Genomic DNA, 9,363 nt, shown 5'->3' on the forward strand with positions numbered 1-9,363 from the left:
CTCTCCTGTTTAGAACTACCTCTGTTCAAATAAGAAGAAAACACAATGGCATAATTTATTTAAAAAAAAACACAAAATGATGGCATGTAATACTTACATGATAAAAGAGTATAGTAAAATTTTATATTCTAAATAGTAGGAATACATGTGTCCACTTGTTACAGGACAAAATCTGTAATATGACCTGCCTGCTCTAAGTGGGTTCTGCCATCCGCCACAACAAGCCAAAACATATAAAACTTTAATGAAAAGGGACTTTAATACATTGAATATACAATGTGGAACACAAAGAATATAACTTCTAAATCAAACACCTGAAGTTACCCATCCCCTCGTGGGCAAAAGTCAACCCAAAGGGATTGGCCCAAAGCAAGGCCTGAAAGCCCGCCACAAGACTAAAGCACCTTCTGGCCGGGACCCATGGAAAAGGGTCAGAAATAGCCAGACAAATCTGGGAGGAAAAGAGCAAAATCAAAATCAATATTAACATTGCCATAGTCACCTCCCTACAGGTATCTCACCCACGTCTGCCTTAACCAGTCCAGGGTCGGTAAACAAGCACGGTTTCCTCATCACATGCTTGCTGCTCCATGTGGCTTCCTCAGGTCTCCTCCTTGTTCTCCATCAGCTTCCTTCTTTATCTTCTCCTCTCTTCTTCTCTCCTTTTTCTCTGCTCAGCTCCACCCTCCTTCTGGGTGGGGCAGGGAATCTGGAACTTCCCCTTTTCCTAGGGACCACCCTGTTACACACTTTCTGTATGCTTGTAAATTTTCATAAAGACGTGGAAGAAAAAATACTCTAGTTACTTCCAAACTAACTAACATAACCTGCAAAGTCAAGAACAGAAAAGCAGGGATCAAGCAGGTTGTGGTAGTGCAGCAGATTAAAGTGCAGCACCATGAAGCTAACTGCAGCCACTGAAGCACCAAGTTCGATCCCCTGCCAGGGAGGTGACCTACACGGCACACCAGACCTCTCCTTTCTTACCAGTTGCTCCCCTCAGCAGTGTACTTCATCAGTCTGCCTGTTCAGCTCCCCACTCTGTCTCTGGTGAATCCTCTCACTACCCTGCACCTCTGGCCTGTACCCCACTAGTTCTTGTATGCATAAATAAATCTTAAAAAAAAAAAAAAAAAGCAGGGATCACCCAGACACAAACCATTAAAATGAAAGAAAATGACCTTATTTATTAACATTGCATTGTAACATTATACACATTTCAGATGTTCATCACTGAGAATCTGTGTATATACTAAGTTCACTGCTAAACTCCAAATCTACATGTCCCCATACCATTATCTGATTTCCGTCTTTGTAACTATCCTCTTTCCCCCTTCTTTTGCAGTAACCATTAATTGGTCTTAAAATCTAAACGTTTATTTTTATTTTATTTTAATTTTTGTGTTAGTTATTTCTCCTGCTTATTTGGTCTATATACCACACATGATTCAAATTGATTATATGGCATTTGTCTGTTTTATTTCAGTAAGCCTAGTACCTTAGTCCATATATGCTGTGGGAAATGGCAGTATTTAATCTTTTCCCTCTTTTTTTTCAGCTGAATGGTATGCCATGTGTATATATTCCACATCATTTCCATTCATAATTTCATGGCACTTATGTTGTTTCCAGGTCTTGTTTACTGTAAATAGTGTTGCAGTGAACATGGGAGTGTATGTAACTTTTCAAATTAATGTCATTTGGGGGGTAAATACCCCAAAGTGGGATAACTGGATGGAATATAATTTTTTTTCTTTTTTAGAAATCACCATACTACTTCCACAATGGCTGCACCAACTTACATCCCATCAAGAGCGTATGAGGCTGCCTGCCTATCCACTTGTTATTTCTTATCCTTTCAATCATAGCCACTCTCACAGGTAGGAGGTGATATCTCATGGTTGCTTTGATTCACATTTCTTTAATAAAAAGTGATGCATATCTTTTCATATGCTTATCAGCTACCTGTATGTCCTCTCTGGAGAAGTATCAAATGGTCAGATTCTCTGATATTTAAAATCAGGGCTTATGCTTGAGTTTTTCATTGTTGAGTTTTAGCTTGTATTTTTTATATTAACCCCTTGTCAGATATGTGATATTCAGATGTTTCTTCATTTGATTCATGTTTCTTTTGCTGTACAGAAGCTTTTTAGTTCAATGTATACCCATTTATTTTTGCTTTTGTTCTCCTGACATCGCAGTTTATTGCCAAAGCGTCTCTCTCAAACTGATACCAAGGAGCATATTGCATAAATTTTTGTCTATGTATTTTATGGTTGTAAGTGTTACATTTAAGTGTTTGAATTAATTCTTATGTGGTATCAATACTGGTCTAGTTTAATTCTTTTGCATGTAGTTGTCTGGTTATTTCAAAACTATTTATTGAGACTTTCCAGGCTACGTTGTAAGCTCTTGACTACTTTATTGTAAATTAGTTTTGATTTTATTCTAGGCTTTGAGTTTTGTTCTATTGATCTGTGTCTATTTTTACTCCAATGTCAAATGTGTTTAATATCATTTTGTAACATAGTTTAAATTTGGGGACAGGTGATACTTCCATTTTTTCTCTTTATTTTAAAGAGTATTTTCACTATTTGGGATAATTTGTAGTTCCAAATAAATTTCATAACCTTTTATTCTGTGAAAAGTGTCATTGGGATTTTGATAGGCATGCACTGAATATATATGTTGCTTTAGGTAGGATAGACATTAATAATGTTGACGATTAGGTTAATCCATGGTTCTTCCAATCCATGAGCATGGAGTAACTTGACATCGCTTTACACCTTCTATTTCTTTTAACAGTATCTTATTGTTTTTGGTATACAGTTCTTTCAATTCTTTGTTTAAATTTATTCCAAGGAATTTAATTCTTTTTGATGTGATTATAGATAATTGTTTCCCAAGTTTATCTTTCTGATATTACATGGTATGTAGAAATGCAACAGATTTTGATTTTCTAGCCCTAGCTGTTTTTTTGTTTGTTTGTTTGTTTTTTATAATACGTTCAATAGCTTTATATTGGATTCCTTGGAATTTTCTATGTATAATGTCATTTGCAAATAGTTATAGTTTTACATTTTCCTTTCCAATATGGGTACATTTTATATCCCTTTTTGTTTAATTACTTTCTACAAATCTTATCAATTGTATTATATTGGATACATGCAGTCAGAAGGACATCTTTTTCTAGGTTCAGGTCTTAGTGGAATAACTTTCAGTATTCTTGAAACTGTTAAACCATATATTCATGGTAGATTTGTGACGCAAGAACTATGTTGATATTAAGGTCTGTTTTTTTCTGTATTCATTTTGTGTATTTTTTTTTCAATCGTAAGAGGTGTTGAATCTTATAAAATGCTTTTTACACATATTGAGACTATATGATTTTTTGCCCCTTTTTTAAAGTGGTATATCATGTTTACTGAATTGCGTCAGTTGAACCATGCTTGTATCCCCATATACCCTTGATCCATCGTTTGATCAAGGTGTATGATTCTTTTACATTAATAGTGAATTTCTTTTTGCCCTTTTTTTGTTGAGGATTTTGCATCTATGGCCATCAGAAATATTAGTTCATAGCTATCTTTTTCTTTTTTTAAGTCTTTAGAATAATGTTAATGTTGGTTTCATAGATTATATTTGGAATTTTCTCTACTTTTCAAATGGAAGAGATGGAAGATAGGTATTAATTTTCCTCTGAAAGTTTGGTAACATTCATAAGTAAAGGCATCCTCTTTAGTGAATTGTCCATATGTGCTGACCATTTGAAATTGAGTATTTAACTTTTTGTTGTTTTGTTGAATTGCATTTTTTTTAATACATCATGGATATTAATCCTTTATGAATTAGATACTAGTACATTTGGGTACATTTTATATCCTTTTTTTGATTATTACCTTCTGTAAGTCCTATCAGTTGTATTATATTGGATATGTGTGGGGTTTTTCTGTTCTGTTCTATAGGTCTATCTATTTATTTTTAATACTAATATCACATTATTTTTAATACTGCTGTTTCATAATAGAATTTTAAGTCAGGTAAACTTATACCTCCAATTCTCTCCTTTTATTCTTAAGGTTGCATTTCTAATTCAAAGTATTTTGTGGGTCCATATATATTTCAATAATTTTTGTTAATTTTCTTTGAAAAATATTGTTAGGATTTTTAAGTGGGTTGTATTAAATTTGTATATCATTTTAGACACAATAGTCATTTTGATTATAGTATTCTCTGCATACATGTTCATGGGACATTCTTACATCACTATCTAAATCCTTTAATAACATTGGTAATTTCATTTTTTACCTCCTTTATTAATTTGAATACTTTTTGAAGCAATTATAAATGGATTTTTAAAATTTCTTTTTCTTCTTGTTTATTGTTTGTACATTTTTAAAAAACTATGGATTTTTGTATGTCAATTTTGTTGCCTATCACTTTGTGACATTTATTGTTTCTAGTAACTTTCTGATGGTGTCTTTAGGACCTTATTTATATAATATTGTATCCTCCTTTTCCAATTTGGACTTTATTTCCTGTGCTTGTTGGTGCTTCCGTAAAAATGAGGAAATTTGGATACAAAGACAGAACACAGGGAGAATGTTACAAGAAGACAAAGGCAAAGATTGAAGTGAAATACCTATAAACCAAGGGGCACCAAAGAACATCAGCAAACCGCGGTTAAGTTAGAAGAGAAACATGAACAAAATACTCTTTACATCGCTCAGAAGGAACCAACTCTGCCTATCTTCTGAGCTTGTCTTACAATCCCCAGAATAGAAGATGATATATTTCTGTTGTTTAGTCCACAAAGTTTGAAGCATTTTGTCATGGCAATGTTAGAAAACTAACACACCAAGCCACATACCCTCATGTCTACTAGTTGGGAAAACTTCACAATTCTTTTCTTACTCTATTATGGGCAGCCTCAGTCAGTATCTTGCCTTTAAATATTTCCAGGCAAAAACACTGGACTTTCATCTTTGTGGCTGCCATTTTCTAAAATTTAACACATTTTCTAAGTCCTACCTCCCCAATGTCTTATCACTGTCTCAGCGACAGCATGGGGAGGTCGGACACCAGGTCATGCATGAGTATAAAGGCCTGTGAAAAACAATTTTGGATTTCATTTATTTGAGCAGGAGTGCTTTCAAAGGTGTTGAACAGGAAGGAATAAATACTGGTTTGCATTTTAAAAGAATTTCTATAGCTGCAAATTGGAAGACTCCAGGAAATAAGAACAGAAACATGTAAAACAATTAGACAAAGACATTTAGTGAGGACAAAAGTGATAGCTATGATGGTGATGGGAATTGGTTTGAGTTAGGATAATATATAAAAAAGAAACAACAGACCATGGTGAGGGATTGGATGTGAAATGTGACAGAGGAATCAAAGTTACAAAGATTGTACTACTGTAAACTTGTCTAAAAATCTGAAGTATTGTAAAAATCAATGTGTCATCAAAAACAGTGATTCAAAAAGATACCTGCACCCCATGTTTACTGCTGCTTTATTTACAATTGGAAAGACATGGGAACAACCCAAATGCCCAAAAGTGGATGACGGGATTAAAAAGATGTGGTACATATACACAATGGAATATTACTCAGCAACCAAAAAAAATAAACACATGCCTTTTGCAGCAAGGTGGATGGAGCTGGAAAAGATTGTACTTAAATAAGTGAAATTAAGTCAGAAAGAAAAGGAAAAATACCAGATCTTTTCACTTATAGCAGGAGTTTAATGGTCCAGGTGAGAAAATAATAGTAATAATGAACAGCTATATACCCTAGACATTTAATGGAATGGGGAACGGGATCAAAAAACAGTTGGGGGGGGAGGGAAATGCACTGGTCTATGGTGATGGCACACGGGTAATTTGGTGATGGGAAGCCCACGGGGATTACAACTGACATGGAAAAATGCACAAAATGATATTAAGAAAAAATCAATATGTCATTTCCTGAGATGGGAAGACCTTCTACAGGAACAGGTTTGCGGTTAGGAAATTTTGGCATTTGAAATGCTACTAAATATCCTGTTAGATATGTTTAATAAAAAGTTGAATACATAGTATAGAAATCAGAGATGTCAGGGCTGGATATGGCTATTTGAAAGTTATTAGCATAGTGGTGCCAGGAAAGGGAGTGAACGAGATCACTGGAGAATGAGGATGGCTATAGAGGGGAAGAGAATTTGGGGCACATAACATTTACCAATCATGAAAATCAAGCAAAGGCATTCAGAAGACAAAAGAAAATGTTATAAGTTTTAAGGATGTAATTAGCTATGTCAAATGCTGTCGAATGGGTGAGATGAAGACTAAGAGTTAGTTGCCGATTAGAGTTAGCTACACTGTTTAATGCTAGCAGTGTACACACAAACTCATTCTAATATTTAAAAGTAAGAAGTCTCATGTTTAATAAGTGTGCATAAGAGTTAACGATCTGGTTTATGCTTAACACCACGTATCCTGCAGTTTGTGGCCCATTTTCATCGGTTATTTTTACTATCAGGGATTTCTGCCATAAAGGCAGAGTTTAGAGCCAAACTCTTGCTACCTAGATGACAAGCTTTCCACGGCTGGTGCCAATCTATCCTTTTACTATTTAGGAGACACGAGAAAGAGCAAAGTCAGGGACCCTATCCTTAAATTCAGACTTTACGTAAGTCACAATTTGGAATGATACTTAATCTTCTATAGACTTTCCTACCTTTATCTCTCCTGGAGTTGAAAGGAATGATCAAAGTAAAGAGAGGCAAATAGGTACGCGGATACCCCCCAATTAAAAAAAAAAAAATCTCACTTGGAGATAAGGTTTCAGGGTGGCTCCAGCCTCTAAGGCTACCTGCTAAGGTAGCTGCTTGCTTGAGAAAGGGTTGAAGAAAGTATAAGCAAAGCCCTCCACAAAAGAACAGAACTCATAACTCATACAAGCCCCCGGTTTCGCTCCCAGCCCACCTAGCGCAGCAGGAACCGACCTCCCAACCACGCCCCGCCCATTTCCGGATCGACGCGGCAGCCTCGTCGCGTGCGCAATGACGTTATAGTCTCCTGCGGACCCCGGAAGTGCAACTCGAACTTGGTCGGGGCGCGGATCCCGAGAGGGAAAGTCATAACAACCGCACGAGGGAGTTGGTCTGGCGAGCTGGAAGGCCACGCCTCCTCCCGCCTCCCCCCGCAGCCCTGTAGCTGGGGGCAGAGCTCAGGTAGGACCTGCGATTGCCCGGGACTTGAGCTCGGGGGCTGGACCCCTGTGTAATCAGAGGAGAGGACTGGCCTGGTCTGTCTTTGGCGGGGTTGCTGGCTGCGGGACCAGAGGCTTCCTGGAGTCACGCAACGTTTCCTGTGGACACCTCTGTCCTAAGTCCAGCACCCCACAATTGGTGATGTTCCATTTATCATTTCCACTTGCGAGGCGTGGCAGGACACGTGCATTCTCTGGGTGACTCTCTTTAAACTGGACATATGGGGTTCTGGGAACCCCAGAGACTGTAGAGTATTGGGTCCTCCTAGGCTTTCTTAGGAGATGAGGTAATGCTGTTCTTTTTTCCACAAAGATTATCAACTGCCAAAGCTTTATCAGAAATCTGTCAATGACAGAAGGTTAAAGTGCAGCTATAAAATGGTCTCAAAACTTGTAACATGCAAGAGTTCTGTTCGGACATTTTAATGGGATAAATTTGTAGTTGAATACTTTTGACTTTTAAATGAAGTTGGGAATATTTTGGAAGGAGTCCCCTCTCTCTCTAATCCAGAGATTTAGCATATTCTTCTAGTGTTCCGAAGTATGTACCTGTCTATTGGCTCAAGCAACTGTTACTTAATTTTTGGCTCTACTTGTCGATAAACAATGTGATTGCATTTGTTCATTTCCTCAAATCATCTGAAAAGTTGGAGAGAGAAAAACCTTTGGTTTTCAAGTCAGCAAGTATCTTATAACTTATTAAAATGGGTGCAAATTGATATTAAGAAAGTGAAGCTCAGTAGATGCTTTTTGTCTTAAAGCAGTATTAGAATTCTATATTTCTTATTCTTCAGCAGGACAGATGTATTGTATTCATTTGGAATATTTAGATATCGAATTAAAGAACACTTTTTGATGGGCTGGTAGGAAGCTGCTCAGTCTCACTTTTCCTTTCCACTTCACTGGTGATGCCTAAATCAGGGTTGTTCTCTATGACTTCCTTATAATACCCTTGTAAATAAAGTGGTATCAAGGCCAAGAGGACAATATGGTCTGTGAACAATTATCTATTCATTTGGTTTACAAATGTTTATTGTCCATCATCAGTATCTTGGGTAGAGTTTTAGGTGCTGACCATACAATAGTAAATAAAATAGATGACGTTTTTGTACTTTTGGAGTTCATATATACATACATACACACACACACACACATATATATAAGCAATAAGAGATATAAAAAAATAAATATATACACACACATATATATAAGCAATAAGAGATATGAAAAAAAATTAACATTAAGGGGAGAAGCTAGTGCAGGATGTTAATTTGGATAGGTTGATCAAGCTCAGCCTCTCTGATAAGGGGACTTTTGAACAGAGACTTGAATGAAGTGAGAGTGAACTCTTCAGATATGTGGGAGATGGTTATTATAGACTAACAGAAGGCTGTAAGGTGGAAATATGTTTGGTATTTCTTGGAATAGCAAGAATATAGGCTAGGAGGAATCAGAGTATCAAAATCTTGAGGGTGAGTATTCGTGGTTTTGTGTGTGCATTAAGGGTCTTATTTACTAGTGGTATATTTTCCCATCTTTCCCAGATAAATTTCTATCAGGAGAAGCTGATGCCATTAAAAGTGCAAAGATGTTTCCAGGCTTTTCAGGAATACTAACAGAATTCATCATTACTTACTCAATTGCATATAACTTGTATTGTCTGTTTTAGAATCAGATTGGTTTTGCACAGTAGCCTGAATAACTAAGTAACAAGCAAAATAAGCTCAATTGTAACAATCTTTGTTTCGGTTAGTACATACATAACTTAACATTTACTATTTCAACCATGGTAAGTGCCCATTGCCCCATGGTTAAGTACTTTGGACCTGCAATGCAGCATCACTCCTCACTACCAGAATTGTTTGTCTTCCCCAGGTGATTCTCCACTCCATACCTCTCCTCAGTTCCTGACAACCACCAGTCTACTTTTTGTCTCAGAATTCTCTATCTCTACTCTGAGTGCCTCATGTAAATGGAATGAAATGAACTCTGTCCTTTTGTGACTGGAACTCTGTCCTTTTGTGACTGGCTATTTCACTTAGCATAAAGTCTTCAAAGTTTATCCATGGTGTAGCATGTGTTGGAATGTCCTTTCTTTTTTTTTTTTTTT

The 9,363-nt window shown here is 36.5% G+C and overlaps 1 protein-coding gene across 1 annotated transcript in view; it reads left to right on the plus strand.

Annotated features, from left to right (window-relative positions):
• The first annotated feature begins 7,087 nt into the window (after positions 1-7,087).
• The window catches only part of FAM172A (family with sequence similarity 172, member A), a 364,503-nt gene continuing 362,227 nt past the window's right edge, over positions 7,088-9,363 (plus strand). The window contains exon 1 of the mRNA XM_004678134.2: positions 7,088-7,215. The gene's annotated coding sequence lies outside the window, so the exon portion shown is untranslated. The remainder of the gene's footprint in view (positions 7,216-9,363) is intronic.

This window comes from Condylura cristata, unplaced genomic scaffold (assembly GCF_000260355.1).
Source record: "Condylura cristata isolate star-nosed mole 26May11 unplaced genomic scaffold, ConCri1.0 scaffold00007, whole genome shotgun sequence".
Taxonomy (NCBI): domain Eukaryota; kingdom Metazoa; phylum Chordata; class Mammalia; order Eulipotyphla; family Talpidae; genus Condylura; species Condylura cristata.